The sequence below is a fragment of the Herpailurus yagouaroundi genome, unplaced genomic scaffold (genome assembly GCF_014898765.1).
Source record: "Herpailurus yagouaroundi ecotype Mexico unplaced genomic scaffold, PumYag 159, whole genome shotgun sequence".
Taxonomy (NCBI): Eukaryota; Metazoa; Chordata; class Mammalia; order Carnivora; family Felidae; genus Herpailurus; species Herpailurus yagouaroundi.
The window spans coordinates 44,888,510-44,906,149 of NW_024412400.1; the positions used below are offsets into that span (position 1 = coordinate 44,888,510).

The 17,640-nt window shown below is 46.3% G+C and overlaps 1 pseudogene; it reads left to right on the forward strand.

Annotated features, from left to right (window-relative positions):
* Positions 1-1,329: 1,329 nt before the first annotated feature.
* On the forward strand, positions 1,330-2,818 carry LOC121034192 (collagen alpha-1(XVIII) chain-like; annotated as a pseudogene).
* Positions 2,819-17,640: the final 14,822 nt, after the last annotated feature.

Below are 17,640 nucleotides of genomic sequence, written 5' to 3' on the forward strand. Positions count from 1 at the left end.
AATGATGAAAAACACTTATGCAAACTTTGAAAAAGTTGCATGAATGTCCAGAAAGACTCTTTCATTCTGGAGAGAAACTGCTGTGCAGGAATTACACAGTCTCTCTCATCCAGCTTGATGACTGATATTATCTCAAATCACACAGCCTGGGAAACTGATAACCGCAGTGAGCCGAAAAATGCAGTATTAGGAGCTGTGTCAGTGTCAAGCCCCTACTATCACTTGGCAAGTAAGCTAAGGCATTTGATTTGAAATCATGCTTACATGAAAATTTACCTATAAACCTGGCAGAAATACATGCTTTGGAAAATATATTTAAGACAATAGGAGTAAATACAAAATAATACAATTATTTTGAGTAAATCAAAATAATGTTTTTGCTCTTTGCAAGAAAAGGGGGATTTTTAAAAAAGATCGTTTTGTCCACATTGCTTAGGTGATAGATACTTCTGTCTCTGTGAAGGCCTAATTGTTAAAAGATTGATCTAGAGTCATAGTTAATGGGAACAGTCTGCTGACTTCCAATTCAGAGAGTAGAACATATCTGGTATTCTTGGGAAGATGTTTGGAATCTCCAATCCCTGTAAAGGAATGTAGGCCATCCGCCTCACTGGGCAGCCCTTCCCGGTGCAGACACACACATAGGCACACACATGCACACATGCATACACACACACACACACGCACACATATGTACACACACAGCTTGTACTGTGCCTTTCTCTTTAGAATGAGGACTAAAAAATTTGAACTATGCAGGAAAATGATACTCAAACTATTCAGGGAAAACTAATGTGAGCAATATAATAGGATCCTTAGCTCGGGGCAAACAAAGTTCTGTTCCAGGAATGTGACTGAGAGGTCACAGTAAGCTGAAAACATTGCCCTATTTTGCTTTTGTGGCCCCAAGGAAATGAACCAAACCAATAATGAAATGCTAAAAATCATTAAGAAAGACACAGGAAATGAAAAGAAACACCCTCCTGCCAGTTTATTGAACCTGGAATATGTTGTTCTAGTCATTGCATTTAAAGAAACAAAAATATAGCAGACTTTTAAAAAGTGGAGGAGACTTCCATATACAGAGATCAGAGACATTCCCTTTCTACCGAAAAAGGCTGAGGCAGACAGAACTCAAATACCTACAATGAGAGAGCCTATGGCTAGATAAGCAGTCTTACCAAGAGTGAGTGTACCAAACCCAGAGTTCCCTTGTGAAGTTAAAAAAGGTCTAAATTCAGATAAACAAAAAGAAGTCTTACTTTGCACAGGAGTTTTATGCACGTCTTTAAAGATGCAATCTTAAACATGCAAGTCTGTTTGCCAGAGATGGAGGTGGCAAACGTCCATAATGCCAAGAAAGCCTTGGAGAGTGACAGTGATGCCCGTTAGATAGCGTTAGATGGTCTTGGGATTAAATTCCAGTCAGGGGATTTGCTATGAGTGACTGGAGATAAATTAATTGCCCTGAGCTTATATTACTTTATAAATTGAAGGCCATGACATTGTCTACCTCACTGAGTTGGTGGGGGGATTAAATGAGACAATGGATAAAAACACCTAGCACGTGGGGGCTGAAATAAAGGGGGAGAAGGGTGACCGAAGGGACACCGGGCAGAAGGGCGAACAGGGCAAGTCCAGGGATGCCTGCTTCCCAACCCTGGCTCTCCAGGCTATCCTGGGATTACAAGTCCCAAGAGAGTGAGTTCAGGGGCTAGCCCTGCCCACCTGGACCTCTGGGACCCCTGATATGGGCCACAAGGAGCGTGGGGGGCCTTCTCGGGCCCCTGACCCTGGACCCCTTTCCTTTCCCGGTCCTTACAGGTAGACTATCAGTGTTCCTGCCCACCCAAGCCCCCCTGGGCCTCCTGGGCACCCCGGAGCCAGAGGCACCTCCTCAGGGGTTAGGACCTGGACCAGTACCAGATCACTCAGGACAGGGTGCCGGAGGAGCCGGAGGGCTGGCTGGCTCATCTTTGTGGCCGACGGGGAAGAGCTATACGTCTGGGTCCCAAACAAGTTCCAAAAGGTCCTGCTGGAGGCGCGGACGCCGCTCCCAGGAGGGACGCACAACGCAGCGGCCGCCTCGCACCCCCGCGGAGCACCATGGCACCCTTGCACGAGGGCAACCCATAGGCCCAGCAGCAGCTCCCCCACTCCACCGCGCGGCCCTGGAGAGCAGATGACATCGCGGCCCGCCCTGTCTGCCTGCGGGACCCCCAACCCTCTCCTAGGGCCCAGCACTCTTACTTCCAGCCAGCGTGCCCCACCGGCGGCCCGCCCACGCCTACGTCCACCAGGTGCTCCACCTGGTTGAGCCCAAAGGCCCGCAGCCAGGTGGCCTGCGAGGCATCCGGCCTGCAGACTTCCAGCGCTTCCTTCCGGCGGGCGGGCGCGCGCGCGGCGCGGGGCTGGGCGGCACCTGCGGACCCTCTGCAGCCTGGTGCGCCGCGCCCAGAGCGCACGCGTGCCCATCGTTAACCTGGGGGACCGGGTGCTCTTTCCCAGCTGGGAGGCCTTGTCCTCCGGCTCCGAGGGCCGGCTGAAGCCCCGGCTCACGTCTTCCCCGTCGACGGCAGACGTGTGCTGCAGCCCCTCACCTGGCCGCAGAAGAGCGTGCGGCACGGCTCAGACCCCAAGGGGGCCGGCTCCTCGACAGCTACTGCGAGACGTGTCGGACCGAGGCCGCGTCTCCACCGGCCAGGCCCCCTAGCTGCCGGCGCGCAGACTGCCGGAGCTCAAAGCCGCGAGCTGCCACGACGCCCTCACTGCCCTCGGCGTGGCGTCGGCGTCGTCGGCGTGGAGAACAGCTTCATGACCTCCTCCAAGTGGAGGCCCAGCCGGCCCAGGCAGGACAGGTGGCCGGAGGGGAGGCTAGGTGGCACGGGAGCAGAGAAGCCGCAGTGCAGGAGTGTCGGCTGGCAACCCCCCCCCCCCCCCCCAAGGTGGGAACTGGGCTGGGACACTCTCCTGTATGGTTCATGTTTCATGAAACCCTCAAGAAAGCCAAAGAGTGTATTTTTCAAAAAAAGTTTAAAACAAAAGCAAAACAAGGCAAGACAAACATACAAACAAAAACACCTAGCACAGAGCCTGGCGCATAAGAGGTCAACAGAGGTTAACTGGTGATATTATTCATGGATAAGAGTTGCTTATCTCAAAATGTTATTATATAAGCCCCCATTAGGAGATCCCCAGAAGAAACTTGGTGGCTTTAATGCTGTGTATGAATTCTTAGGCTCTCAGACAGAGATCAACAAACATTTTCTGTAAGAACTGGAGAGTAAAAAGTTCAGGTTTTGTGGGACAGACGGTCTCTGTCAAGAATACTCAACTCTGCCCTTTAGCAAGAAAGCAGCCATAGACAAGCTAAATGAATTTGCATGGCCGTGTTCTAATTAAACTCTATTTATGGACATCGGAATTTGAATTTCTCATAATTTTCAAATGTCACTAAATACTCTTCTTTTGTCTTTTTTTTTCTTTTTAAACAATTTAAAAATGTGAAAAACATTCTCCTGGACCATACAAAAACAGGTGGTAGGCTGGCTTTGGCCCACAGGTTGTAGTTTGCATGCTGCTGCTCTAAGATAATGAGGGGTTCAGACCAAACCACACCAGAATGTGCCACTTTGGCATGCGGCTTATTTTGAGCTGAAGGCAATCAAGACCCAGCAGACACAGGAAAAGCTCCTTAACTCCCCCATAACTGCCTAAGAGAAACTAGAATGGGGGTCTGCACCAGGAAAAGAGTTACTACCAGAGATAACCTTTTCATCTGAAAGACTTAGCTGCAAGTCAGAGCAACCTTTGTTTACTGAACATGTGCTCTTTTTACCTTCCTATGAATTGTCTTCTTCCCCTTTGAAGCCCAGGCTCCATCCCTTTCCTTAGCTTAGGAGGTATATAAGCCTCAAGTGCCTGGCTGCTTTTGGGTCTTATCTTTGTGATGCTCCCAAGGGTACATAATTTTGTTTTTCTCCTGTTACTTTCTTTACCATGGGAGGGGTCTCAGCTGAGAAACTAGAAGGGTAGAGGGAAAATTCATTACACTTCCCCACCGATAATTCAGTTCTAAACTTAGTTCTGACGAAATTAAGAGCAGTTCTCAATCTCTCTAATTTTGTAATACTCCATCCTCATTCGAGGACACACATAATCTGCTGCTCAGTGTGCTGCTAACCTGTATTAGGTTAATGTTAGTTAAAATATACTTTAAATGTTTATTTATTTTTGAGAGAGGGTGAGAGCACAAGCCAGGGAAGGGAGAGAGAGGGGAGAGAGAATCCTAAGCAGGCTCTGCCCTGTCAGTGCAGAGCTGGACAGAGGGCTCAAACCCATGAACCGTGAGATCATGATCTGAGCCGAAATCAAAAGTCAGACGCTCAACCAACTGAGCCACCCAGGCACCCCTGATATCTTTTGAAAAGAACAGAAAATTTTCAAGATTCCATCTTAAATTCTGACCATCTGTAGACCTGTAGAATAAGGTAGGAAAAATTGAATCAGCACCACACTGACAAAGAAAATTGTGATAAATTTTCAGATAAATTCTGAAAATGACAAATGTGAAATATTTTAAGAGCCATTGCCAATCTTCTGTCTCTCTATTTGTGACTCAGTGAATCATAAGACTGGATACTCAATTAATCAACGGCTGGAAAATATTATGATAATGAAGCCCAAGATTCTGAAGGTAGCTTTGTAAACATCTTTTAAATAGTTTTTCTCATGACTAATGCTAGTACATCTGTAATGATGTTCGTAGTAAATGACAAAATTTATTCTTGGTATTTCTGCTAGTATGCTTAAATAAAATTTCCTTTAAAATTGGAAACTTGGGGCGCCTGGGTGGCGCAGTCGGTTAAGCGTCCGATTTCAGCCAGGTCCCGATCTCGCGGTCCGTGAGTTCGAGCCCCGCATCAGGCTCTGGGCTGATGGCTCAGAGCCTGGAGCCTGTTTCCGATTCTGTGTCTCCCTCTCTCTCTGCCCCTCCCCCGTTCATGCTCTGTCTCTCTCTGTCCCAAAAAAAAAAATAAATAAACGTTGAAAAAAAAAATTATAAAAATAAATAAATAAATAAATAAATAAAAAATAAAATTGGAAACTGTAATCCTTTATTAATACAGTGCTCTGGTGATTTGTGTGTGGGAAATGATACCTCCCTTCACATACATTCCCCTACCCTTCAAAGAGAATTAGAGCTTCAGAAATGACACCTGAGAGCAGAAAGCTCAGGGCCAGTGTGGAAAGATGGAAGGAAATGCAATGAAGGATTGTCTGCAAACCTCCATCTCCTGAATATGACTTTTATAAGCTTTGAACTATGAAGAAAGTGTTTTAATACATAATGCTAGCATATTTGTCCTTTATAGCAATACAACAGGAAAATATAGTTTTAAATATTTTTTATGGAGGAAGAGGCCCATGAAGGTGAAACTGCCTAGGGCCCTCAAAAGTCATAATGGGGGGGGGGGGCGCCTGGGTGGCTCAGTTGGTTAAGAGTTGGACTCTTCCTTTCAGCTCAGGTCATGACCTGAGTTAGAGCCCTGCATGGGGCTCTGTGCTGACAGCATGGAGCCTGCTTGGGATTCTCTCTCTCTCTCCCTCTCTCTCTGTCCCTCCCTGCTCGTGTTCTGTCTCTCTCTTTCTCTCAAAATGAAATAAACTTTAAAAGTCATAATGTGGCCCTGCCTTGTAGGCCCTCAACTCACTGTCATACGCTGCAAAGGGAAAGGAGAAAACATAAGTTACAATCTCACTTCCCAGCTTTACTCCTTGGTTCTAGTCACTCTGGGTGCCCAACCCGGCAAAACAGGGAGAAGGTGTTCTGGACCTTGTCCTTTTGGTCCCAGCAACACACTGAGTTGAATATCTCCCCGAATGGAGCTTCAAGGACACCCTCACCAAGACTGCCTGCTGATGGTCTTACAGAGCGAAGTAGATGGCGCGGACTCAGTATAGCAGCCTCTCTCTGTGGAGCAGCACCTCGAAATCCTGGGAAAGGGGTGGAACCCACTTAGAAACTGTGGAGCCAGGTTTTGGGGAAACGTCTGACCCAGGACTGGCGGCGCTAACAGAGTCTGACTTGCACAGGGCCTCTGGACATCGCGCTAAGACTGAAAGCGTCGACTCCCTCATCAGCTTTGCTCTGTTTTCTTTTGCTTTGTTCTGTTCTGTGTGTCTGAGCCTCCATGGACACAGTTTCTGCAGTGTGAATCCATTCCAGAAAAGAAAGTCAGAGGTAGATATCAGGGGGATGGGCAGTGTGAGTAGCATACACAGGCGGAGGGTCCCCAGGCCCAACTGCTCAGAGAGCTGCTCATCTCACTCTCTGGGGTCAGCTGGTAATGCCACTTCACCAAGTGTCCATCGCAGTGATGGAAGACCTGGACAGCAGGGTTTCCTGAAGCCAAGAGGCTATACTACGACCTGGTCCTAGATCAGACCTTGTTCCCTGCCTCTGGAGTATAGAATCCCCAAAGGCCATAGGACGTGATCCCAGCAAGGCTAGATTAATGTCTGTTTTTGGAGCAATAGTAGCAGTCATATCACAGTTTGTAGAGAAATGGCTTCCTACATGTGATTTTTTATTTTTTTTATTTTTTTATGGTTTTTAACTGGAGTGAGGAGTCTTAATCCTGAGTCACCCTGGATGTGTCAGTTCTTCTCTTAGCCAGCTGGAGGAACTGACGCTCAGTGAGGGCTCTGGGGGGCATCTCCAAGAGAGCTGGTGGTGATGACTCAATGGCAAGTGAGGGAACAGGTTTCTGCAGAGGTTGCAAGAAACAAAATGAGGGAGTTCACAGTAGACTATCGCATTTCTCCACTATCGGTGGAGAAGGTTACCACTGGAGTCACCAATCTTTGTATGTAAGTTATTACAAAGGCTGTCAGCAACCTTTTATAGTCTACTTTATGGGAGTGGGGATGGCTTCTAATTTCTTCCAGGAGGTAGTCTATATATACATTTATAAGCCAAAAGTACCATTCTGCAATGTTGTTTAAATGATCCCAGAATAGTTCAATAGTGTACTCGGGGCCCTCCGTTTCTAGGTACCTGGTCAGGGTTTGGAGGACTTGGGCTTAGACTTTTTTTGCTGATAGCTTCCAGGAATGATGGTGCTGAGGTTATGTGCCCGTCCCCACAAAGCAGATCTAACAGGTCAACAGATACTGCAGGTACATGGTCAGAAGCCACACAACCAGGCCCTCCTGAGATCGATCTATCACTGCCCAGACAATGTCATCCAGGAGAATAGGGAAATAGTCAACCTATGTAGCCATCTGGTCGAGAAAGGGCATGGGGCCACACTTTCTGCATTATAGGCAGTAGGTGGAACCCGCCCTTCCTCAAGCAGAAGCTTGCCTTACTTCACAAAGGCAGTAATGTCCAAAATGGAGATTATATCCCAGTGCCTGGCAACTTGACATCACATTTTGCAAAGCATTCCAGGGGGACCCACTGATAACCACAACTGGCAGTTTTTCTGGCGAAGCTCACTGTCCTACCTAGATTGGATATAATCATCACTTCCCTTTTTGTCTGCTTGGAACAGACACCATACAGGACTGCCTTGGCTGTTTATGTCACCTCTTTGGTCATTTCCCCCACCCTGCCGTATTAGATTTTATCCATACACATACTAACAGCACAGGGCTCCCGTGGTGGTTCAAGAGACAGAGGTTTGGAAACCACTCGTAAAGATTATTTGGTATATTTTTTTTTTTAATTTTTTTTCAACGTTTATTTATTTTGGGGACAGAGAGAGACAGAGCATGAACGGGGAAGGGGCAGAGAGAGAGGGAGACACAGAATGGGAAGCAGGCTCCAGGCTCCGAGCCATCAGCCCAGAGCCCAACGCGGGGCTCGAACTCACGGACCGCGAGATCGTGACCTGGCTGAAGTCGGACGCCCAACCGACTGCGCCACCCAGGCGCCCCAAGATTATTTGGTATATTAAAAAAATAAAAATAAACCCTGCAGAAACTGTGGATAGGATGGGAAAAGAGAGCCTTGAGTTATAAAGATGATATGCTTCCAGCGGGGAGAAGGGTGGGTCCACAGGGTGAACATTGTGAACTGAAACCCTAGAAGGCTCTGTTTTTTTGTGGCAGAATTGCTTCAGCTATGGAAAGATTTTTGCCTCCAAAGTGGGGTTTCTATGTGGAGTTAATAAATGCATAGCAGAGGGAAGAGGGAAATGGTCCACGTGTGCTTTCAGACACAAGGGTCGGCTGCAGCATCTACTTGGCACAGCGTGATGAAGAGCTTTGAAGCTAGTTCAGAACGCCTCGTGACCAAGAGGTGCTGAACAATCCTACACTTTGCACAAACAAAAAGCTGCCTGAACTTGCACTTAAAATTTTTTCTTAATGTTTATTTATTTTTGAGAGAGAGAGAGAACATGAGCGAGCAGGGAGGGACAGAGAGAGAGGTTAGACAGAGAATCTGAAGCAGGCTCCAGGCTCTGAGCTGTCAGCACAGAGCCCCATGCGGGGCTCAAACTCATGAACCATGAGCTCATGACCCGAGCCAAGTCGGATGCTTAACCAACTGAGCCACCCGGGCTCTCCTGAACTTGCACTTTAATAAACGAATTAGAAAGGAATAGAAGGATCCAGGGAGCAGGATTCCTCAGAGAATACCAGGGGGCACCTGAGGAGCCCTCGGCAGCGGCCAGATGGTTGTAGAGGAAGGATGAGCATGTTTCATACCCCTCCCAGGGCCTTCTCAGAGTCCCTGCAGGGCTTTGGTCACAGACAACGTCCCCTAATTTGGTTTCACTGTAACATGACATCGTGGTTGATCATAGACAGGATTGCTGTAGGCCTCAGGCACAAACCCTCTGAAGTCCAGAAAATCTCAGTTCATGAGAAATTGACCCCAATCTTGGTGGGTGGAGATAACTGCTTGTAGGTTTCCATTCTGGCAAAGAGGCATGTCTGATAAGGACCTGTACCCTGAGGTGAAACAAAACTCAGCAAACACCCCACCTTCTAACTCTGGAAGAAGAAACAGACCTTGTTTGGGATGTGTGTGTATTAGATTTTATCTAGATGTTGACATGCTTTCCTGCCATCTAGTTTCAAATTTCCCAGGCTTTCTAGAAGGTATTTTACAAACTATAATCCTTGGCCTATTAGTGGATTGTGAAATCAATTTGGTAGGCCACAACCAATATTTTTGTTTTATTTAAAAAAAATTTTTTTTAATGTTTATTTTTGAGAGACAGAGACAGACAGAAAGAGACAGAGTGTGAGTGGGGGAGGGGAAGAGAGAGAGAGAAAGACACAGAATCTGAAGAGGCTCCAGGCTCTGAGCTGTCATCACAGAGCCCCATGCGGGGCTCGAACTCACAAGCCGTGAGATCATGACCTGAGCCAAAGCCGGATGCTTAACCAACTGAGCCCCCCAGGTGCCCCTATTTTAAATTTTTTATTATGGAAGACATATATAGAATATATAGAATATTAAGAAGAATAGTATCATGTCCTGCCATGTGCCTCTTGCCCAGTTTCAACAGTCACCACCTCATAGTCTCGTTTCATCTACATTCATTTCATCTGTCCCATTTATTTTGAAGCCAGTTCCAAAACTTCTTTCATCTTATCTGTAAATACTCTGGTATATATCCCTAAAAGATAATGATTATTCACATTTTTAAATGACATATATAGAATATAATAGAAAGTGAAGGTTAAGTCATCTTTTACTAAACTTTTATTACAGTTGTGTGTGTGTGTGTGTGCACAGTGCACATTTGGCTGCAGTGTAAAATGTATTTCTTACAGTGCAGTTCAGAGTCATTGTTCTAGAAGAAACTCTCTGTTAGGGCCCAGTCCTCAGAGACAGCCTCACATCCACCCCCCCACCCCCTCACCCCCCCCCCCCCCCCCCCCTAATGTCAGAGGGGAATCTGGCGCGACCTGATAGGAGAAAAGTGTTGGGGTGGAACGCTGGGGTGGGTGGAGGGTGGTCTGGATGGTGTGATGTCCTTCCTGTCTTCAGAGGCACATTCATGAAGCTTTCACTAGGGGGAATTTGTGACGGGGCTAAAGAAAAAGTATAGGATAATAAATATTTGCAGCCTCCCCCTCTTTTCAAATGAAGCCTTGGAGCCTGGCTTTGTGTTGCTGCTGAGAACAAAAGATGAATTGAAGGAGGCCTACAGAAGCAAAACTCATCCTATTCAATGAAGAGCTGAGTAGAAGTGGGAAGGGCAGGTGGAAGGGAAGTGGTGAGGCTGGAGGAGATCAGGGAGGAGAGTTTGAGAACAGGTAGGGAAAGCAGCCAGGAGGGGTTTCCGAGTGGCTGCTGTGGAGACGGGTAAGGGTAGCTCAGGAGGGATTTTAGGATAATATGCTCTGATTCAGGGAGTGTATCTTGCGTTGGACTCATTTTAAAAACTTCAGGAGAGTTTTAAAATCCTTTCCAGTGCTATTTGGATGTTGAGCTAGTGCTTCTGTTGAATGCCACTTTAGGAAGAATAGCTCAGCTTGTGTGGGTCAGGGTGAATTGTTACAGTCTCCTCCATCCCCTACTTTATACACCTGATTCTCATTTTTCTTTCAGCCTACAGCTCGGGAAGCCTTGCTTCCAGAAAGCTCCTCCTTGGTGCTTCCATAGCCCTTGCCCAACATCCCACCCTGGGCCTCGTTGTTACCAATACTTCTACACTCCATGGTGCTGAAGGATGGTTACAGGCCAGGACCCTGTCTGGCTCATCTGAGGCTGCCAGCAGAGAACACAACCTTTGTTGATTCTCTGTCTTCAAGGAAATGAGAATCCCATTGGGGGGTCTTGGGAAACAATAGGGAAAAATACAATTGGGAATAGAAGTAAGCTCTAAGTGTGTGATATGGACTACCCTGCATGATTTATGAGTTTAGAACAGAAATGATAGATTGAAAACAACAAAAACAACAATAGTAAACACTTTTTAGTGCTTTCAGTATACCAGACACTGTCCTAAGTACTTCACATATGTAAACTCCTGTAATCCTCACAAGAACCCTCTGACTTGGGTACTCTTTTTGCTCTCATTTTGCAGATGAGGAGAACAAGGCACGGAGAGGTGAAGTGGATAATGGACCCACTGCCGGTGAGGGCGGAGCGGTGCCATCTGGTTCTAGACTCTGAACTTTCAGCCATGGCCACATCCTGAGTGATGGGCAGGTGTTTATGAAGGAGGAGGATTCAGGCTGTTGAGAGGAGAGAGGAGGTAATTCTGGGGCACCTGTGAACGTGCGGGGGCGGAGAAGGATTTTGGTGGGTTCATTGCCTTATGGAGCAGTATCTTTCAGAAGAGGTGCTGGGAAATCAGCTGGAATGGGAGGCATGGAGCCTGGTGATGGAGTTGAGAGCCAATGTTGGTGGAACCAAGGAGTCAAGTCTTCGGTTGGAGAACTGCTGTGATGAAGGTCACTGCCCTGGAAGATTAAGTGTGGAGGCCACAGGCTGGTAGGATTTGTGTGTGTGTGTGTGTGTGTGGTGAAGGGGTGGGGCAAGTGAGAGTCAGTGGGTCTCTAAAATGCTGTCAGAGGGTCTAAGATAGAGGCCCGAGGGCCTCCATGTGAAAAAGGGGCTCCTCTCTGCCACATGGATGGTGAGAATGGGGACCATAGAGCAGATGAGAGATTTGAGAGGGGTGATCCATTGAATAATATTCCCAATGAGAGGAAATAGAGGTGACCCCAGGGTTTCACAACCCTGTGGGGAAAATGGGAGTCTCAGGGAGTCCCTGAGAAAGGCATGTTCATGAAGATTTCAAAATGGCAAAAAGGGGAGCAAGGTGTAGGCAAGATGAAATTGAGAGACCTGAAGGCACCACGGCCCTTCTCAGGGCCTGCTCCTTCCACAAGGTCTGGCCCTGACCTGACCTGTTTAACCTCTTTCCCTGAGAACCAGGAATTTCCCGTCCTCAGGGTTTTTCTGCATACCTCCCCACCCCCAGCTTTTCTGACTTTCTCTTTTTAATCCTTTGGTCTTTGCTTGAACTGCTACCTTCTCAAGGAAATGGATCCTGATACCCCTGAAACGAGGGTAGTCCGCTCATTATCTGCTCCCATAGCACCTGGCATTCTTCTTCATAATTCTCATCATATTAGTGACTGTTTCAATCTGCCAGCCAACAAATATTTACTGAGCACCTACTGTGGGCCAGGCACTGTTCTGGCTGCTGAGGAGGCTGCAGTCAACAGGACAAAACCCTTACACGCGTGAAGCTTACTTTCTAGGTGCAGGGTGATGGAACACAGAAAAGGTAAAAAGTACAGGAATAGGAACCAGGTCAGAGAGTGAGCAGTATTATGTGAGGAATTAAAGTAGAGTGGCGTCATACTAGGTTGGGAAGTCTGAGAAGGAGACACTGGAGCCAAAGACTGAATAGCAAGAGTCAACCAAGCAAGACCAGGGTGGATGGCTGGTGCGAAGGCCCTGAAGTGGGAATGAGCCGGCCTTGTGGCAAGAGTGGAAGATCTCATCGCTGGAACGCGGTAGATGAGGGCGAGAGTCATGTGAAATGAAGCGTGAGAGGCCGGATCATGGAAACAGGGGCACAGAATTTTAAAAAAAACAAAAAAGGAGACAAAGATGTTAGCTTTCTAAATGCAATGGAAGCCATGAGGAAGTTATTAAACAGGAGTCGTCTCATGATATAATTCATGTTTCTAAAAGATAGTCTAGACGGTGTAAGGAAAGTGGATGGTCGAAGGACTCTTAGAGTGGAAATCAGGAGGCTATAACTTGAGCAATCTAGAGAGGGAGGATGGTGGCTTGCGCCAGGGTAGAGATGCCGAAGCTGAGAAAGAGTGAGTGGATTCAGGATGCGTCTTGGAATTAGGGTCAACAGGGCTGCTTGCTGGATTGGATGTGGGGGAGACAAAGAAAAGAATCAAGGATAACTTGTGTATCTCAGAAGGGAATTATGAAGAAGACATTTATTGGGACAGAAAAGAATGTGAGAGAGGGTGGGCAGCAGGTGATGCCTCCAGAGTTCTGTTTGAGTCATGTCAAGTTGGAGACGCCTATTAAGGTACGTAAGTTTAAGGGCGCCTGGGTGGACTCGGTTGAGCATCTGACTCTTGATTTCGGCTCATGTCATGATCTCACAGTTCATGGGATTGACCCCATGTCGGGATCTGCACTGATAGCACTGAGCCTACTTAGGATTCTCAATCTCTCTCTCTCTCTCTCTTTCTTTCTCTCTCTCTCTCTCTCTCTCTCCTCTCTCTCTCTTTCTCTCTCTCTCTCCAAGTAAATAAATAAACATTTAAAAAAATATATGTAAGTGTATATCTAAGTTGGGGGGCCAGATACCAGTTTGTGGTTCTTAGTGGGGATCAAGGCTGGAGATATGGATTCCTGGTCCTCAACCTAAAGATGGTATTTCAAGTCAAGGGCCTGGTCGAGATCATCTGGAGCTTGTTTAATTTCTGATTGAAGTGATGGAGAAGTCATTGTGAAGGAAATGGGATCCAGACCTCAAGTGGATGGGGGTGGCCTCTGGGGACATTTCATTTAGAGACTGAGAGAAGGTGGGTGGAGATTTCTACATAGATGCTGCCAGATTAAAGTCTATGTCCTAGGTTAGTGAAGCAGTTCCTCCCTGATTAGCTCTAGTATCTCAATGAAACATGTGAAAAGTTACTAGCTGAGCATGAAGCAGGGAAGGAGGTGTTAGAAGTTTGAAGTGGTGGATCAATTTTTGTCCAATATCTTTCTTTCCAAAAGAGTATCAGCCCCATGGGAGCAAGAAGTGGATCTGTCTTATCCATTGCCATTCCTAGCATCTAGCAAGTTGCTGCTCATATAGTAAGTGTTCAACCAACAATTGTTAAATGAATGAATCAGCAATTGAATAGAAGTTAGACATCTCTTCCAGTTATTTATTACTGCATGACAAACCACCTTGAGATTTGGGGGCTTAAAGCAACCACTTATTAGTATCTCTCACCATTCTGGGTGGGGTTTTTAAAATTAATTTATTTATTTTGAGAAAGAGAGACAGAACACTTTCATGTGTGAAAGCAGGTAAGGGGCAGAGAGAGAGGAAAAGAGAGGATCCCAAGCAGGCTCCGCATAGAGCCTGATGCAGGGTTCGAACTCACTAACCATGAGATCAGGACCCGAGGCAAAATTAGGAGTCAGATGCTTAGCCGACTGAGCCACCCAGACACCTCAGATCTATGGTTTTGATAAGCTCACCTGGTAGTTCTCACCTGGATTGCAGTCAGATGGCAGCTAAGGCTGATGTTATGGCTTCTTAATTCCTGTGTCTGGTGCTTGGGCTGTGATGTCTGGGCCGACTGGGGGCTCGTTGGGCATCACTCTCTCCATACGGCTTCTCCTTGTTGCAGGCATGGGCTTCCTTGCAGTATGGTGATCTTAGGGTAGTTGGATACTATCACAGTGGTTGGCTTCTCCAGGAACACTAGTTCCAGGAGACTCGGGCAGAAGTTGTAAGGCTTCTTAAAACCTACCCTGAGAAGTTTCACAGCACTCCATCCACTCCGTTCTCTTAGTCAAAGCAGTCACAGCCCCCTCAGATTCAAGGGGGTGAAGGGAAAGGCTGTGCCTTTCAACAAGGGAAGGATGTGATGCAACTTTCTTGGGGACAAGCTACAACAACATCCATGTGACTGTGTCCTGTAGACCTGGAATTTCGGGGAAAGGATAGAAATCATAGGGATAAGGAGCTGGATTCATGAAAATGGATTGGTTCCCTTGAGGAAGTAATTGTAAGAAGGCTAAGACTTGGAGGTCATCCCTGCCGCACACATCCCCTAGTCAAAGGTCGAAAAGACCAAGAGGGGAGAGGGAGAGGACCTGGGAGGAAGAGAGGCAAAGAGGAAGGGGCAAGGACTGAAGGAAAGAGTGGGGGGGATAGAGAGGGAGAGGGAGAAGAAGGGAAGGGGAGGAGGAGGAGGGAGAGAAATATTGGAAGATTGGGTACCCAACCAACTTTAGCTTGAAGCCTAAATAAGAGCCCACTAATCTGAAGGGTAAAACCAAATTCTCAAAGCTGTTTATTTTCAGAGTCTACTAAGTGTACTTAATAAAATTCCTAGTAGTTGCTGCTTTAGCCCTACGTGGAGCAGAACCTTAAAATGTTATGCTTGGGTTTGAGATTCTAGCTGCACCCAAGTCTGTTCCAGTTTGGTTTAGGTTCAGTCTGGTGACTGCGCAGTTTGTTCGCATCGATTCTCATTGTAGATATCACCATTCACCCGCCCCACCGCAGTGCTCGGTTAAGTTTCACAAAACCTTCACGACGTAGTGATTTTGGTTCCGTTTTGCATTTGAAAAAGGATAATAGTTATGCCAGATTTAAAGCTGGGTTTGGGCTAGGGTCACCTATCTGGCTCGTTCAATAATTTTCTTTTTTTCTTTGCCAGTTCAGCCAATTCCTGAGTGTACTTTGTATCGGAGTCTCGGTTTTCATTGAGAAATGAGATTTTATCTTTGCAGAGTGGGAAGGGAAAATAGAAAGCAGCGGGTCCTGTCAAAAGGAAAGGTGAACTCAGTGTCAAATGATGGAACTGCAAAATTAGAGAGCCAGAGGCTCTAATGAGGAGGAATAAAAGGGCAGAGAACAAAAGGCAGCAGGAAATGATGGAAGGGAGAGGAAGTCAAACGGTCTCGGTTGATCTGATATGTTTTCTCTTAGAAATAGGAGACAGCGGTGCTGCAGCCTTGCAGCCAAGGAAAATGGCTCGCTTATTTATTCACTGTGTTATTTCTCTTTATTGTAAAACCATACAGCACGTGTGATCTTTAAACAACAGCCAACTTAAAGTGTAGTTTACAATCTTTTTACCTTAGGGGGAATCAGTACCTATGCTCCCGTTCTTACACAGACCCTTCATGTCTTCTCCATGCTCTGAGCTGAGGCCGGGATCAGAGGCTCGGATTCGGCCATGAGTCTGTGAGCTGTTTATGAAAAGCAATTGCTCTCAGTTTAAATTAAAGTTCCTGTGTTGAGACGGCCTCCACGCGGGAAGTTGAATGTTGACACTTAATGTTGATTCTGGAAGGTACTCTTCCAAGCTCATCAGTCCCTGTCTTTCATCCGACAGATGAGAAGACGCAGGCACCAGAATCCCAGTGATCAACTTATTCATTTTGCTGAAAAGACGGTGACTTTCACAAGAGATTTCATAAATAAAACTACGTAGATACCTTCAAAAAGATCATTAGCAAGCAGTCCACGTATTACACTCCTCCACACCATCCGAATGAACTCATCCTTGTCATAAATGTTCTGAGCTGAGACACAGCAGCATGGGAGATGTCTTTTGGACCTCACTTCTAATGTTTTTAAGTCACTATTCCGGGCTTTGTCAACTTCTTGACAAAGTTAGTCCTTTAAGTCTGCATAGAAAATATCTACATAGTGACTCTACGTTCATTAGGGTTACCTCACTGCCGCCATAAATAAAACTCCTAATCAGTAGCTTCACACTTGTTTGGGTGACAGTTTCCTCATCTGTAGAATGAAGGCCATGTCGTATTAAACGAGCTAATACTTACAAAGCCTTTAGAATAGTGCCTGGCACATAGCAAATCTCTGTAAGTGGTTTCTGAATGAATGGATGAATGAATGAATAAGTGAATGAATGAGTAAATGTTTGTTTCTTGCTTCTTCACACAGTGTGGGTGTCCCTGGCCTTTCGTCGGTTTTTCCTGCGCTCACTCAGGGCCCAGCTTCCTTGCTTCTTGGGGCTCCACTTCCATGATGTACCCCTGGTCCTCTCCTTCCCCAGGAACAGCCAGCATGCGGGCACCCAGTGTGCCCTCCTCTTCCTGACACCAAAACTGGAAATGATCTAAATTGCCTGAGTGGGGAAAGATCTTGATTCAGCTGCCGCTACAGAAAAGAGACCTTGTTCGAGAGATGTCAGTAATGACCCCCACCTCGTTGGGCTCATTTGAGAATTGTTTAAAATAATACATCTACAGTACCTGGCACACAGTACCAAGCCACTATTTGTCCCTGCTTGTTTACATTTGTCTTCTGTATTTTAGCTATTCTTCTGTTCTTCTCCTCCTTTTTTTCTCCAGCCTTTCCAAATAGGTACATATGTTTGACATTATTTTTGTTGGTACTTAATGACACTTTCCATAGCATTAGTTCTATTTCTCGGAAGAAGAACAGGTGTTATCCAAAAGCATCTTCCTCATTAACAGAGGTACTAACTCGGACCAACTTTCAGGTTGAATACTCCTTCATTCCTTTCCAGGCCAGCAGTGTGGCTCCTGGTGAAGGACAAGAAGCAGGGATGGGGAGTGAGAGAGGGCATAGAAATGAGAGACTTTGTGTTCTTACCTCATATCACTCTTTTCAAAGTAACTTCTTTTATTTTGGAAATATTTTATTTTTTCAATAAGTATTTTACCAACGATACCAAAGAAAACTTCATAGTCACATGCTTACAATTTCATGGCTGCCTAATCGTATCCATTAAATGTGGATTTTATTAGTTTCAGCCTCAGTTGAAACATTATTCCCCATATTTTCAGGTGCCTGGGGAAGGCGCCCCTCACGGCCAGGCCTCACGTGTTGCCCACACTGGAGCTTTTCTAGAATCTAATACTTTTCCCTCAAAAGCAGCTTTAACACAGTCACATTATAAACT